This window comes from Acomys russatus, chromosome 5 (genome assembly GCF_903995435.1).
Source record: "Acomys russatus chromosome 5, mAcoRus1.1, whole genome shotgun sequence".
Lineage (NCBI taxonomy): Eukaryota > Metazoa > Chordata > Mammalia > Rodentia > Muridae > Acomys > Acomys russatus.
Genome location: NC_067141.1, coordinates 18,579,831 through 18,597,468, shown reverse-complemented (window position 1 = coordinate 18,597,468; position 17,638 = coordinate 18,579,831).

The window sequence follows — 17,638 nt, the reverse complement described above, 5'->3', positions numbered from 1 at the left end:
CGTGCTGTACCACCAAGCTACACTTCTGCTCTTTAGAATAACAACATGACATCTAAGAACACACAACATACTGCTCTCATGAGCCATCTTATGGGATCTCCTAAAAGATGAGCTTCCTCAATTCTAGCCATAAGATGCCTGAGAAAGCTCAGGCAGAAAGACAGATGGTGATGACTTTATATTTAACTGAATATTTAAGGCTAAAATAAGGAAGGCATGAAAGTGGAAGGTGTGTGTGTGTGTGTGTGTGTGTGTATGTGTGTGTGTGTGTGTGTGTATGTGTGTGTGTGTGTGGTGTGTATGCATATGTGTTACAGAGTTTGACAAAATGAAAGTGTTAGAACTGAACAGGTGCATAAAACTGAAAGAAAGGGAGAGGAAACCAAGCATATTGAGTGGGAGGCACTGTATAGGAGACTGTCAAGGATGGTACTAAAACATTATGAATTAGCAAAAGGCAGAATAAGAATACAGAAGCCTGAAGGAATTTTAAATGGCATAAGTATCGAAGAACCTCTGAAGCAAAACAGGAACACATGTGAATAAGGAGAAAGGCCGCAGGGAGAGGAGAAAACAGCAAGCACACGTAGTAGACTACTGCAGCCCTACCTGGAACATCATACCTGCAGAGAGACCAAACACAGCCTTATGGGTATGCAGCATACTTTAACTGGCCTTTGAAAAGAAAATTGTTTTCTGTCCATCTTAGAAAGCAGATTTGGCTAAAAAGAGAAGGCTCAGAATGATGAGGAAAGGCTAAGGGTGACTGGCAGGTGACAGATAGAAACCAGAGGTTATGACTGAGTATGAGAACACTATGGGAAAAGTCACATCTCCATGCCAGAAGCACAGGCCACCAGGATCAAATGACACCTGTGAATATGTGTAATGAGGAATGACTGGGAAATGGGCCAGGAGTGAGATGTAAGCCATATGACTAGCGAGATGGATCTCATTTGACAGTTTAAGATTTACTCTTCAAAACTAGGAACTCAACTTCTTCCCTGGAATGTGTAGGAAACCGACGAGACTTCATGGCTTGGGTTGTAAGGAAAGCATCAACATACTCCGTCAATACGACGGCCAACAGCCTGTCCAATCAGAATGCCAAAGAGTTGGGGACCAATGGCAAAAGCAGAAAACAAATGGGCTTCAAAATTTATTTATTTACCTTTACGTGTGTGCATATGGGTCTGCTATGTGTGAGTGTACCGAGGTGTACATGTGGCAGTCTGAGGACAATCTTGAGTGGCAGTCATCACCTTTCACCTTGTTTGAGACAGGCTCCCTCATTCTCTCCTGCATACAGCAGGCTAGCTGGATCTGGAGTTTCCAGGGATTCTTCTGGTTCCACTTCCCATCTCGTCTTAGGAGCACTGTGATTTCAGAGCCACTGTGGATGTAGATTCTGGGCCTCAACTCAGCTGCTCACATTTGCACAGCAAACATTTTACATACTGAGCCATCTCTCTAGTCTCAAGCTTAGAATTAAGACAAATATATTCCATTAAACCATTCTTAGATGAAAGAATACATGCAGATCAAAATCACAGCATTATTTTTTTTTTTAATTCTGATGGTAAGAAAGTCATGAAAAGCATTAGTAAGAGGGCAGCCTGTAGCTTTAAATGTCTGTATCCATGTCAAAATAATTGGCAAATCTGAAGAACAATAAAAGCAAAATAGAGCATTAAGAAGCAATCAATAAAAATAAAAACAGGAATTAATGCACTAGAAAATAGAAAAAGAGCAGAACACATTAATAATCAAAAACTGTGGGCTGCTCCATCCCAGAAATTCAAAGTAGATAAGCAACTAGCTGACTTGATCAAGAAATGGAAAGAGGAAACTCTAATACAGAAAAAGAAAGAGGGGGAAGATGTGTGTGTGAGTATGTGTGTGTGTGTGTGTGAGTGTGTGTGTGAGTGTGTGTGTGTGTGCGAGCGTGCACAAGAGAGAGAGAGAGACAGAGACCGAGACAGAGACAGAGAGACGGGGGCGGCGCGGGGGAGAGGAGAAAGGAGAAAGAGAGTGGATAGAGAGGTGGATGGGATTGCAAGCATGAAAAAAAATCAGTCCCCCCAAATATAACCATTAGAAAGCATCATAAAATATCATTTATGAAACCCTATGCAACTGAATTTAAAACCTAGAACAGAGAAGAAAGTAGCAATCTTTGTCACTCTTCTCTTAGAAACAGAAAGTTTAAGTAACACACTTTCTAAGGAAGTCACAAAGTTACTGAGTCCCTGACCTGGAAGAGAGGGAACCCACCTGATCGCTTCCCAGGGGTCATGCTGCAGGCCCAGAGGGAAGACATTCTGAGTGCTGAAGATAAAAAACAAAAGCAAGAACCCAAGACTTCTTAGCATAAGCGAAAGACAAGAACTCCTATTGTTATAAAGCGTGAATACTTAGACCTGGTAAAGACAGTAGGAAACAGTTCTCTCAGCTTCACAGGAGTGCTAAAACACTGTGCCCAGAGAGATCAGTTCCCACTCAGAGTTTAAAACCAGACACGTTTGCCTTCCTCCCAGATGACCAGATAAGGGCTGGTATAGGCCATGAGGAAATATTCACCAATGACGAATGTCTAACCAGTGACCTATGCACTCAAATTGTACAAATAACCACACACACACACACACACACACACACACACACACACACACACACACACGAGCATGTGCATGCACACACACAGGTTTAAGGATGGTTGCTAATATTTACTGGATGTACTGTTAGGGAATATGCAGAGGACAGGGCAGTCGATATAACAGAAAAAAAAGAAATGAATATTTCTTTTGGTCCCTTCTTACAAAGAAATGCTGAGAGATTAGACCAGAAACTAATGAATGTGATTTGGGACCAGTGGGTTGTCAATGGGCAACACTTGTCTGAGTGCTACTTTTTGGACAACTTTGAATGTTAGAACCTTGTTAGGATTTTTTTCCACTTAGGACCTCTCATGATCAACTGTATTCCAGTTAAATAATGTAGGAGCATGGAAGGGGGAACAATGGATTAAGAAATCTGGAAACAAAAATTTGACTGTGTAGACTTTACAAAGACAGAGAAAACCCACAAACAAACAGCAGACTCTTGTTTGTGATTGTTTTCCTAGCATTGTGGGTTCACACTGCTGCAAGATTCTCTTGGATTGTGCCGACGAGAAAGTGCAGTGAAGGTCATTCGATGTGCTCCTCACGGGAGAGGAGGGCCTGTGAAGAAAACTAGAGAGGGCACCAGCCTTGAACTAGTGCAACAATACAAGCAGGCCCTCTCTGGAAGTTCATGGTCACAATACAGTATGAAGAAATATTGAAGGAGCATCATATTAAATTCCTCTCACAGTGTTCAAAAGTATCAAAACTATGGAGGCTAAAACAGATACAAAGACCAAATGGGACAGACTTTTGCTGGAATTTCAAGCTCCTGGAAAAGACAGATGGAAAGAAAATCAGTGGCACAATAGAAGTGTTCCCAGAAAGGATTTGGGGTTATGTTGCAGTAGGGATCAATATGAAATTAACCACTTTTGAAGACACTGTCAATACAAGTTGAGCAGTGAGTGACCATCAAGAGGAGAAAGCATGTAGATAAGCTGGTGACATGGAGACGGTGGGTAAGTTGGGGTGAATTCCGCACAGGGGTAACTACTCTTCTTGTTTTTGTTTCTAAAATTACTTCTAAATGAGATCTTCCCCAAAGAATGCTGTGTCCTGACCTTCAGATGCTGATCTGTGGGGGTGCTAGCTCTTCTGTCTGCACTGTTTCTCTAAAGATAGCATTTCCCTTCCCACTGTAGTTATTTTAAGGCTTTCTTTTTTCCTGTGACCACAAGGTCAGATGAGTTTCTTGTATTCTTCCTGCTTTGGGGTGAGGAGAAGGTCTTCATTATGCAACATGAAGTCTTTAGTTGGCTTGCAGCCACTTGTTAAAGATCGAGCTGTGCCCCCTAATATTCATGTGCGGAAGCCCCAGACTTTAACGTGATCGTATTTGGGGCAGTGGAGATTGATGAAGTTCAAGTGCGGATCCCTGATCAAGTTGGATCTATGATCTTCATCCTTAGAAGGAGACTCATGGGATACTCTCACATTTGACCTTTGACTTCTAGGCTCTAGAACAGTGAGAGTGTGTCTATTTATGACACCCAGTCTGGCTTAATTTATTATGGCATCTTAAGTTGACAGGTGCATTGTTTTAGGAAACTCTTGATTGGCATATGTCAGATGATGCTTTGCCTTTCTGCCCCCTCCCTACATCTCGCCACTCAGTCACCATTATTTCTCCAGGTAACCCTGTGGACACTTCCCTGTGAATTATCATAATTCTCTCATTTTTTTATTCCAATGGGCCTAACATCCCATTAAACTCATTTGTTAAATTATTAATTCAATTCATGGCAATTTTAGCTCTAGAATTCCTATTTATGGTCTTTTAGGGATTCTAAGTGTCTGATGAAACTCTCATCCATTTCTCTATGTCTTCAGTCACATGAATCATAGCTCTTTTAAACTTCATGTTTCTGGTTATTCGGTCTTCGTTCTTAGGAGCTTTGTGTTATTTATTTGGACTGCAGTCTTGCAGATAAGAAGACATTTCACAGGCTCTGTGCTATGTCCTTTTTGGGGGGGAACTGAGGCTTTGTGTGGCAGGCACCAAGGGAACCATTGGGTCACATGGCCTTGGCAAAAGATAAGAGGAGGTAGTGGGGGGGCGAGGTAAGGCACCCAAGTTAGCCAACTTGATTCATCTAGAAGTTATGCCTAGGGTTCTAACTGCATACTTGGGGTCCCATGATTGCCTCAGAGCAATAAGAGAGCTCATGGTGTAAGTGACCAAAACAGCTTCTGGGATGCATAGCCCTGAGCACTTTGTTAGCTTTGATGCCCATGGCCTGGTTTTACCCACTGACAATTGTCAGGATGGCAGTCACACAGTATAAAGGCATTTACACCCCTCTGGGAGGAAACATCAACTGTAAAACAGAAGCAAAACTCCTCTCTTCTCAGACTGGGGCAAGCTCATGGGATGACACTGAAGTCAGCTCCTGGATTCAGGTCCTGCCTCATTCTCAGAGAAAACTGGGACCTCCAATGAGAACAGGAGGAAAGTCTGTCTCAAGTTGCATAGAATGGAGATTGACAAGGCAGCCCCTTCACCGCCCAGGAGGGGTAGCCTGGTGGTTTTGGTAGTGAACAATGCTACCAAAAGGACTTGGTGTATTGATCACACCTTGTGACCTCACCATGATGCTCACCTGCAGAGCAGGAGACATCACCATGGAAGCAGGACATTATGCAGAACACATCAGACCAGGTAGCAGGCTCTGGAGCCAGGACCCCCACAGCCACCATGCCATGCTGAGACCTGAGCTTGTGGTTCGTCGCCTGGAGTCTCACTGTCTTCTTTCCTAGAGCAAGATGTTAGATTCAAGATCTCTGTGGTTCCTGTGCTCTGACACTCACAATGCTAAGATGCTGAGGCCCATCAATTAGACTGTTGGCCAGCTCCACCTGAGAACATACCATGGCATCTGCTGTTATTTCAAGAAATTCCCTCTTTGTTTTCAAAGATGCAGTTTGCACACCTGGATCACTGATTTGTGCACTCACACATGTGTGTGTGTGTGCATGTGTGTGTGTGTGTCCTAATTTATGCAGTTTTAGGGACATGTCCATTATGAACACGAGCACTACTGTGATCAGTATGTCAACAACCTCATGGACCTGGGCTCAAGAAAAATGAAGTGCAAAGCAGATATGGAAATGGTTGGTGTTCGGCAGGCACACTCTCATTCCTAGAGGGCCATCAGGGGGCCTCTTGCGTGTGTGTGTGTGTGTGTGTGTGTGTGTGTGTGTTATTCCTCGCTGTGTGGACTGTCACTGCACTTTCTGATAGGTGGAGTATCTTTATCAAAATTAACAATAGAGAGGTAATTTATAGGAAACTCTAGGTACAGCCCAAATGGCCTACTAAATCACATCTGGGCCTTGCCGACTTGAAGTTCTCAGCCATAAGTCTGAGGATCTGTGCAAAGATAATCTGCTTTAAAAACCATCATCTGTTTAGAAATCTTTAAATCACCCACGATAATAAGGAGAAGGACCGGGGAGGGACCGTCCCAGGAGATAGCTGTTTGCACACAAGCTTCAGTTTCATTCACAGCTTTACATTTTGAGAAAATATGTCAAGCAGTTCCGGGGGCTTGTCAGCTGTGCCAGTTCCCAGTGGTTTCTGGAAGAAGCATTGATATAAGTTATGAAAAGAGGTTCTATAGGCGGAAGGAATGGAACCAGACAAATACCGAAGCAGGACAGGACAGTAACTCTGTGAGTATTACTGACAGCTATACCCACCAGACTCTGGCGTGTCCCACTCGGGAGGCCAGGGGGTGCATTAGGAGTCTGGTGGGCCTCAAAGGTCTTGTCTGCACTGCTCCATGGCAGCCACATCCCCAGAGTCCTATGTAAAAATATAAGTAAAGGGGAGTTGACAGCCACAAGAGCCTGTGGGTTGTATTGTCAGGGGTGTGGTGTATCCAGCACTGCTCAACATTTCATTTGCTTTGGAAATGAACACAAGATTGGAATTTTGTTTGGAAATTAATACAGTGTGCAGTTTTCAAAATGAATGCGATGAAGTTTATATTAGTTTATTTAAAAAGAAACACAGAAACTGTCTCTGTCCTAGAATAAGACCATGTATGTAGGGCTTTGTGATCTGTCTCCCTGAGAAGACTTGCAGACCAGACAGCAATATGGATGTCATCCTGTCCTGCTGATATTTTCTCCAAAGCCACCCTAGACCTTCTCCACTTGTCTATGAACTCAATTCCAGGGCTGGGGTTGAGCCTCCTCTGGCAGGATGTTTCTGTTCTTATTAGGTCTCTTGGTCCAGACTCTAGCATTGAACAGAGGTGTCCAAGTGGGAGGGGTTGGGGAAGATAGGGAAGGTGGGGATAGCAGAGGTGGTGGGGAAGGTGGGGGAGCTGGCATGAACACAAAGCTCAAGTCTAAGCACAGGGCAGGACCGGCAGAATCATGTCACCCAGGAAGCCCTTCCAGACTGGGTGAATGCCTCTCAGGAGCTGTTGAAGACTGAGATGTGAGGCATAAGGCCTCAGCACATGGGGCATTGCAGCTGGTCCATCAGGAGAGCTGCTTACCTGGAGAGCCATTCCATTGCCCCCTCATCTGTGTCACCTTACTCCCAAGACCTACATGTATGAGCTGCCTCTGACACACACACACACACACACACACACACACACACACACACACACACCATACAGGCTCCATCTTCCTCACCAGACTCCTTGCTCCCTCCTTTTTTTTTTTTTCATCAGCTTGTGTTTTCTCTGCCCCATTTCCCACTATCCTCTTATACAAGATGTCGATGAAGCTGTTGTGATGGCTCCTCCTTCATCTCTGCTTCTATTTACTGGTGCTGCTTACCTTTTTTCATAGTCCAAAATCAAGGCAGCTTGATTTTTATCCCACTGAGGCCCATGTAGACACCTATGACTTATATAAGAAGATGCATTTTTTACTGTTTAAGATATGAAGCTTGTAGTGAGTAACAGCAGATGCTACGAGAGTCCAGCACAGATAGATGGGAAAGGAAAAACTGACTTCTGTAGTCAATTCCAAATGTGGACCATGGACAGAGAGACAGAAGATCTCCGCCCCCCTCCCACAGGTCACAATTGACTCAAGAAAGAGAACCCATGCCTGGTCCCAAAGTGGCTTGCTATCTGCCTATCAGCAGCTCCAGATCTGTATGCATATCTCTGTATTGTTCCTACACTCTGTACTTTAATTCCTGTGTCTCACTCCTTGGCATTGAGATATGAGGAATGCCATAGAGAAATTGGGGACCTGGAGTCTTGTAGAGGTGATTCCTAGCACACTAGGAGGAGGTGGAAACATTGTCAGAAAGTTATTCAAAGGTCTTGTAGAAACACTGTGTAAAATACAGTGTAGATAATAATAAGACTTCGTTGAAAGAATGAACCAATGACATAAATGATGTGTGCATGAATGGATAATCTGTGTATGTATATGTGTGCGTGTGTGTGTGTGTGTGTGTGTGTGTGTGTGTGTGTATGTATGTATGATAGGTGAATAAATGGATAGATGGATGATGAGTGCATGAGTGGGTAGGTGGATGAGTGATGGATGGATGATGTGTGAGTAGTTGAATACATGACAGGTGGATGACTGATAGATGAATTAGTGAGTGAATGGGGAGATGGATGGATGGTTGAAGGGAGATGGATGAATAGACAGACGATTAATGGATGGTCGGGAAATGGGTGGCTAGATGGGTGGGCAGATTAATGGAGGGATGGATATTGGATGGGTAGATAGATGAATGGAATGGTGAAAGGATGGATGAATGAATGGATGAATGTTCAATGGATAATGGGTAGATGGGTGAACGGATGGGACTTTCATGTTCTCTGTAAACATCTGTTAAATGAAATGAATGGGCACTGCCTTTGAGACGGCAACATTGTTAAAGGAGTGGCCACCTCCTAAGTGCAAATCCCAGATATTCAGGCAAGCACCAGGACAGATCTGGAAAAGACCCAAATACAATGGAAAAACAATAACTGCGTCTCAGTCTTCAAATTTCCCAAAGCAAGCGGCAGCTATCATGAACAGAGGAAGATATGGTCTTGCTAGTCTCTGTTGAGTAATGAGAAATGGATTGCGGTCCTCGTATAGTGTTAGGAGTTGGAAGTCAGCTGTGACTGAGTTCCAAGAACCTGTGTGGTAGGAGTGCTTCCTGTTGTGCCCAGAGGCAGGACACAGGAGGGCAATATTCCTCATCTGCTCAAAGCTGACCTGTGTTGAAATTGAGTCTCTTCATGCCTATTTGGAAGTACATGATTGAGAAAAGCAATTTCAGCAGTATTTATGGGTGTCAGCAGTCTGAGTTACAGCCATTCTTCATCTCAGAAATAGCTTTGCACCGTTTACTGACAAGCTGCAGATTGACAGGGATGCCTCGCTTTTCTTCCAAGACCCTCTGTTGGGAGTCACTCTGCTCTTTGTGGATTCGAGAACCCGAAGGTGAATTTCAAGCAGGTAGCTAGCATTCTTCTAGTGTAGCTCTGTCTCCGCCCTCCCACACAGGCAGAGTTACACACTTTATCCAGGAAAGAAAACATGCCAAAGAGATGCAAACTGATTTGCATAGGTAATTGATGAGCACCAGAAAAAATGCAGAGCTAGAACAAAGGCATGGAGCACCTCAAGCTGGTGGGGTAAGCTTTGCTTCATGGAATTCCTGTCACATGGAGAATGATGGTTCTCAAAGGCTGTGTGGAAACACTGGGCTCAGAGCGCAGCATGAATCCACATTCAGAGAACTGTTCCCTGTGGCATGGGGGTGCCTCCTCAGAGCCTGGGCACAGGACTTTGAGTGACAGGATGTACCTACCAGTACATGTTGAAAAAGATCATCAGAGGACTACTGCCTAAAACTTCTGTTTGTCTCTTCTGGGTCATTGTTGCCACATAGAGGGTGGGTGACAATGTCATACGTCCTCTCTGGAGGCAGGAACATGAAGTGAGTAGGCAGAGCTCTTGCTAGAGATCCCTTCCAGGATGACCTGCCTGTTCAGGCCTGGCCCAGATCAAGGCACCTCCTTAGCTGGAACATCCCTCTAATGTCCGCTTCAGTCCTCATGTGGCTCTTCCTGGATGGCTTTCCCTCTTCTTGTTAGGAGCAACTTCACCCACTTTTACCACCAAAGGTCCCTTCAGAAATCAGGTCGCATACATGCTTGGGAGGGCAGTGCCAAGATTACTCTCTCAGGACCACCACTTATCCACTAGACAGCATGACTCTTATCAATTTTATGCTTTAAGACTAACTACAGCACAGAGCTGTGCTTCACCTCCAGCTTGGAAGGATCCAGGCTCCTGGGCTCCTTGACACCTGGACATCTTTCCAGGCTCACAGCTGTGCTTGGGATAGAGCCTTCAGTAGGCTGCCTCGCTTTAAGGAAGGCTCGCTCCTTCATGTGGGGTCTGCTGCCTTGCCAAGCCCTCCCACTGTCACTCTGCTTTGGGCATGACCCCAGCATGATAATGACCTTCTGAAGGTCATTATCCCTGGTGCATTTGGAGAAAGACATCCCCCTGGTAAGTAGATGTCTCCTCCTTTCTTGGAAGATTGTCACTCATACAGTCCACAGCCCCTTGCAAGCCTCACAAGTCCCTGCATTCTGAGGTGGACATTGAAGTGAGTAGAGACGGGCACCAACTGACAGAACAAACACATTTAGGGAGGAGTCTGTGTGGGAAGGGCTGGAAAGGGGAGTCCTGTATTGGGGGGAGTGACTGGACTCCCTTTGAACAAAAATCAAGGTATGTTCTGCCCTTGGAGGCAAAGGAAAATCCCCAGAGCCCATGCATCCAGTCTGGCCCACCACCCTTTGTCTAATTATGATTCTATTGGGACACTGATGCTTTTCTTCCAGGCTGTCTATGGATAAATTTACAGTAAGAGACAATGTGGTCACCTACCAAGTAACAGACGACCATGCAGGAATTCATGCAGGGCCACCCCATTGCAGAGCACCACTGCACAGGCAGGAAATCTCTGCACCTCTGGCTACTTGAGCACTTTGGCCTCACATCTTTTTCCTGTTTTGTGGTCCTGCCTTACCAAAGCTTCATTGTCAGGCTAGAATACACATTCTCTTCTTCGTTATTCTATGAAGAAACTGGTATAATAGCCATTTGCACAGTTTTTACATAGTGAGTCATTTGGAGACAGTTTAAAGGACACCCAATGATTTCAAGGCACACCCTTTGCAATTTTAAATATGAAGGTCTTGAGCATTTGATGATATAGGCATCTGAGAGGGACCATGGGCCAAGACTCTGTATTACCAATGGCCATCTGCCTTAGGGAGTCCTGCAAAAATTGCCCCGAGAATCTCACAAGTGGAAGGCAGTCACATAATGCCTGTGGATGAATGACCTTGAAGCAAAAGGAGAATGCCTTGGCCCAAAAGCAGGGTTGGTCATCCTATAGGTGGAAGTGGAGCGAGGAACAGAGCCCAGAATAAGTCCAGAGGGGAAGTCTGAGAGGAAGGCAACAATACAGAGTCTGGGGCACCAGGCAGGTGAGGGGCTCAGAGGCCTTGGCAATGGGCTGTTCTGTCACCTTTAGCTGGCACATATCTGCTGTCCCATTTTCCTGTCTTCCCATTCTGGGTAGTCTCATGGAAACAGAACAGATAAGCCCTAAGTAAACATGTATTTTTTTTTTTTTAACCTTAAAAGGACAAGAACGCAGAGTCCTCTTAGCCAGCTTGACTGTTATTCTTTCTTTCCTCACCTGATTGGACTGGACTCATTCCCAGGTGTGCTGAGATGAGGCCACTTTATTCCACTGACCCAAGGCCAACGTGTAGAGCTTCCTCAAGCCAACACCCCAGTGAGTAAGGTCTGGCTCTGCAGGGCAGGTATCTTGAGTCACAGCTGGGCCTGGGCAATCTACTCTGGTGGCATTGGTCCAGCTGCTGCAGCTTTCAGCCCAGTTCAATTTCAGGAGACTGGGAGACCCTCAGAGCCATTCACAGACAGGGAGGAGAGCTGCGTGCTGCTCCACAGAGAATTGAAAAGGAAGCTGAGCCTGGATATTTAGCTTTACAGGATTGTATGGTTTCTTGCTGTGCAAATTCAAGCATTTTGTAGGACTGCCACCGTCCTTAGTAGAACTGCCTTTCCTGTGGGTGAAATGACAAGCTTCCATTGACAGGAAAGAGCTTTTGTTCAGATTCCAGATCCAAGTGGCAAGAGCTCTGTGCTCATAACCTCAGCTCATAGAGGCTTTCCTGGGTTTTGGGGATGAGGCCACTATCCCAGCAGACAGGATAGGATAAAGGTGCTCAAAAGCTAAAGACATGATATGAATTTACCCTTATAAAAGCAATATTTTGAGGGAGAAGAAGGAAAAGGAAAACAACAACAGAAAACACCAAAGTCCTGTAGGATAAAGAACAAGATTTGGCCATCCAGGTCTCGCTGAGAATACTGTTTCCATCCAGTTGGATAAAATCACTGAGCCTTTACCATGCTGCCAGGAGCCCCTCACCTGCAGAATTATGTCCCCAGTGTGGTCCTCTATCCGCAGCAGACACTGGCCCTTCAGTTCTCTCCTATGCAGCATGGAATGAGAGGATGATGTGGCAGGCAGGGGTGGGGGAGGCCGGCGGGGGCAGCGGGGGAGATACTAATTAACGCTCCTTTGCTCAGCTTGCTGGGAGGGGCACAGCTGAGACAAGGTAGTGCCTCTGTTCTTTTCAAAGGATTGTTTGCTGTTCTTCAAATCTTTGAAGGCCATGGAGTTGGAGTCATTCCATGTTGAAGGATTAGAGCACCTTGTCTTTTTTGTTTTTATCGGCTAATTATCATTCTGTGGATTGTGTGGAAACAGTCACCTTCAGCTATGACCTTCACTTCCAGCTTTCAGCACTGAGTCTCTGCAGCTCCCAAGCAGGCCCTCCTGTTCAGGCAGGTGTAGAGGCTGAAGCAGGTAAGCAGGCATGCAAGCGCGAGGAACTGACTTTGAATCTCCAGAACCCACATGGAGGCAGGTGCTTTCGTATACATCTGTGATTGCAGTGCCCCTATAGGGAAATTGGTGGTGGGGACAAGAAACTCTCAGGAAGATCGCAGGTCACTTGCCCTGGTGTACACAGAGGCAAAAGACAAAGAGACTCTGTCTCAGGCAGGGTGGAAGGCAAATTGTCCTCTGACCTCCACTCACAAGCCATGGCATGTGTGCATCCAGACTTGCAAATGCACAAATACAAAAGTGAGAGAGAGAGAGAGACAGAGAGAGGGAGAGAGAGAGAGAGAGAGAGAGAGAGAGAGAGAGAGAGAGAGGGAGAGAGATCCTCCTTGGGTGTGTTCTATGAGTTTAGACACATGAAAACCCCCTGTCACAGCATTGCAGCAACATACCAAACGTCTCCACTCTCCCTGTTCCTCCCATTCCAACCATAGGACCTCTTATTTCACCACTACAGTGGCAGCTTCCGCTTTCCCAAGATAATGAGAATCACAGGATACCATCTCTCAGAACAATGCCTGATTTCTTTCTAATGTTGAATTAATATTCTGTTTTAATGGATGTGCTGTGGTGTGTGTCTTCACCCAGGGAAAGGCATCCTGGTCACTTCCAATTTTTGATGATAATGAATAAAGCTGTTACAAATACCCCTTTGTTGACTTTTGTGTGAGTATGAATTTTCCAAGCTAGTTTGGTAAAAAGTTAAGAGCACACTCTCTAGACTAATTAATTGGTAAGGTAATAAGCTTCATAGACTCTGCCAAAAAGACCTTCCAAAGTGGTTATGGTTGTCTGCAGTCCCACTCTCCCATCAGTACTTGCTGTCATCTGCTGGGTTCTGTGTGTAAGAGTCAGCTCAGAAGGGTCAGTGCAGCAGACCAGTATCATGCTGGTTTCTGTTTGATTTGCACATGTGTGTCTATGTCCACGAAGCCATGTCCTCGGCTTCACTACTTACTATTTTATTTTCACTCTCATAGCACAGACTTGGAGATGTTGCACATGGCTATAGTTCATGTGTGTTTCATCTTTAGAATATATTTGTTCAGAGCTTGGGTCCATTTTTAACAAGTGGGTGTATGCCCTTGTACTGTTCACTTCATAAGACTCTTCTTTATCTTATATAAAAAGCCCTTAGGTGAGGCAGAGGCAAGTGGACCTCTATGAGTTCAAGGCCAGCCTGGTCTACAAAGCGAGTCCGGGAAAGGCAAGGCTACATAGAGAAATGTTGTCTTGAAAAACCAACCCCCCCCACAAAAAAGGCCATATCATGTACTTTTTCAAATATTTCCACCTCACTATGGGTAATCATTAACTTAACAATATGTTTTGTGGACTTCTATTTAACTTAAAAAAAAAACCCTCACCTATCAATTTTTAATGCATCGTATTTTCAGTTTTATATCTAAATATTCATGAGCAAACACAGGCCAAATAAATTTTATCCAGTATTTTTTTTTCTGAAAATGTTATGTTACTTCCTGCTATTCATATGTAGCTAGTTGTTGTGAAAACTCTGAGACCTGTGTAGATTCATTTCCAGTTTGCATATGGATGTCCAGTGTTAGCCATTATTTTCTTTTTTTTTTTTTAACTTGGAAAGTATACTTTTAATGTTTTTTTAAAAAATTTTTGATGATTTTAAAATTATTTTTTGGTTATATAATATATAATATAATGGGTTCCACTGTGACTTTTTCTTTTCTAAACTTATTTATTTTATTTTATTTTATTTTTGTTTTATTTGTTTTATTTTTTTATTTTTTATTTTTATTTTTAATTAATTCTTGTTACATCTCAATGTTTATCCCATCCCTTGTATCCTCCCATTCCTCCCCCCCCATTTTCCCATTATTCCCCTCCCCTATGACTGTTCCTGAGGGGGATTACGTCCCCCTATATATTCTCATAGGGTATCAAGTCTCTTCTTGGCTACCTGCTGTCCTTCCTCTGAGTGCCACCAGGTCTCCCCCTCCAGGGGACATGGTCAAATGTGAGGCACCATAGTACGTGAGAAAGTCATATCAGTGGGTCTTGCTCCTTGGTCAAAGGTGTGGGGTTGTATGCATCTGTATTTGTTCTGGGTCGTTGTGATGGTGAATCTTGATCGTCAATCTGCCACAGCAAGGGAAGAGGGAACCTCAGGGAAGCGAGTGTGCAGCATTCTCCGTGGTCCTTGCCTCTGGCTCTGCCTGAGTTCCTGCCCTGACTTCCTTCAGTGATGAACTGTGACCTGTCCATACTCAGGTAATCAAGCTTACTCCTTCTCAAGTCTCTGAGGGAGTTGAAGACCAGGTAGCTTAGTTTTACAATGAAGCTTAATTGTTTAGGGGTTAAGATGTTTTTAGGTCTAGATAGGTGTTCTAAGTTGATAATGACAATATGTGATAGAGATTGGTTTATATTCAGAAATTCAGATGCACCAAGATAGGAAAGATGTCTTCTTCAAGGCTGTCAAATACAAATAGCCAAAACACTAAGAATGTAACATCTATATAATTCCTGATTGTGTCATGGTTCTTCTTGCCATAGGCAATCTATTGTATATATTTGTAATAATATAAATATATATGTACAAAAATAACATAATTTAAAAATTAAAAAAATTAAGTAACTAAAAAAAAAAAAAAAAAGCCTGTCCTCCCCAAGTTGCTTTTGGTTATGGTGTTTATCATAGCAGCAGGAAACAAGCTAGGTCAGTTGTCTATAGCGTTCCATAGACTCAGGCAGCTGTCCCTCCTCTAATTGTGAGCTGTCCCCACTGCTGTGAGTCTTGAGGCTATATGGCTGAAGAACTGTTGCTCTCTCGCCTCACAATCATATGTATCATTACTAATTTTTTTTTTGTTCCAATAAACTTAAGAATTACTTTATCCACAAGCACAAAGTAACTTGATGGAAACATTTTAGCACTGTGTTAAAATTACAGATCAAGTTGGGAGCTGACATATTTAGATACAACGTTTTGTAATCGCTCATCAGAGAGTCTGCATTTCTTTAAGCCCTTTTGTCTTCCTACATCAAAGCTTTATAGTTGTTTTTTTTTTGTTTTGTTTTGTTTTTTTACTATACAGGAAGCCTGTATATACTCTGCTAGATTTGTACCAAATATATCATTTTTAGAGATAGGATGCTTTCTATTTTACATGATTTTGTGTTTTTAATTTCGAGTTCCAGGCATTCATGGATAATACAGGGAAAAGAAATCGATTTTGTAGATTTTGTATTATGAGTTCTCTGTACTCGCTCACTACTATCAAGAACTGTATTGCCTATTTGTTAGTATTTTTGCATAGAAAGTTGTATCATGTCATCTCCACACGAAGGCAATTGTATTCCTTCCTTCCCGATTGTCTATTTTTTTTTAACATTCTCTGTCTTGTACTAGTTAGGATTTCAAGTGTGATGCTCAGTAAGAGACACAGGCAGGCTGGCTGTGTTTTCAGGCTCTGTACGTCACTCAGAAATGAGATGCAGCTATAAGCATTTTGCAGGTGTCGGTCACTGATGTATCTTTAATCTGAATGAGGTGTTTGCTGTTGTAGTTATTGTCCTTGCCAGCTGTGGGATTCTGTCAGATGCAACTGTTGTAGTAATTAACGTGATCATGTGATCTTTCTTTTTTCAGCCAAGCTCATGACTTTATCACATTTGTTTAGCTTTCAAACATTGAACAGGCTTCCTGCTTGGAACAAATCCAACTTGACCATGGCATATAGTTCTTTTTATTCATTGTTGGATTTGACTTGTGGAGATTTCTTGCAGCTTTACTTATGAAAGATATTTTATTATAATTTTCATTTCTTGAAATGTATTCATCTGTCTTGAGTCAATAGGACAAAATTGTCCTTACAGAATGAAGTTGGAAAGTCTCTCTCTGCTTCCATTTTCTAGAAGAGATTGTGAAGAATTGATTTAACCTCTTGAATTCTGGTGAAATTTACCCATGAAACCATGTGGGCCCCGTGCTTTATATTTGGAAAGATGTTAGTCGTTGATTCCATTTCTTTAAATGATTTTGCTCTATTAGGGTAATCACATTCTTTAAAAAATGTTTGTAGTGTCTGTCAAGGGATTTGTTGACTTCATCTATGTTATCACAGTTGAGACAGAGAAATGTTTATCATATTCCCTTTTAATCCTTCTAACATCATGGATTCTGAAGTGACATCTCTTTTTTGCCTGAGGCTTACAGTTCATGTCTTCTCTCTTTTTATCTTGGCTAGACAGGCTAAGTGTTTAGAATTTCTTTGATGTTTTCAAACAGCCAGTACTTGATTTTTCCCATCGACTTCCTGACTTTATTGATTTCTGTTCTAACTGATTGCTTCCTTTCTTCTTCCTGCATCGGGCTTGGTTTCCTTCCTTCCCACATTCTCAAGGAGAAGCATAGAGCATTGACTGCAAGGCATCTTCCTCTCCAGGGCTCACTTCATAATGTTTATTTCTCTCCATCCATGGATTCCAATGCAACCTGCAATTTAAAAAAGTATATTTCAATTTTAATTTAGTTCAAAATATTTCACAGTCTTCTAAAAACATTTTACTTGTTCCAGTATTATTTGGAATAATGTTATTTAAAAAGAAAATATTTTGCCATTTAAAATATCTCTCTATTACTGATTTCTAATTTAATCCTACTGTGAGCTAAAACTCCGACCTTTTATGGCCTTTAGTTTAGTTTTGTGATTCAGGGTATGTTGCAAATTGATGAAGATTCTGCATGAATTTCAAATTATGCTAGTTTGACATTATTGGCTGACACACCTGATAATGTCAATTAAACCAAACTAATCAATAGTTGATGGCATATTAATTATACACCAATATGCCCACGACATTATGTATCATTACCAGAAGAAGAGATGTGAATATCTCCGAATCTTTGATGGATGGATTTATACATTCTATGCAGTCAGTCTCTTGGTCCTTGCCTCACATATGCTGATTGTCTATTAGATGCAAGAATGTAAAAAAAAAAAAAAAGTGCCTTGTCCTTGAATCAATCCATTTTCTCTATGTAATTGCCCTT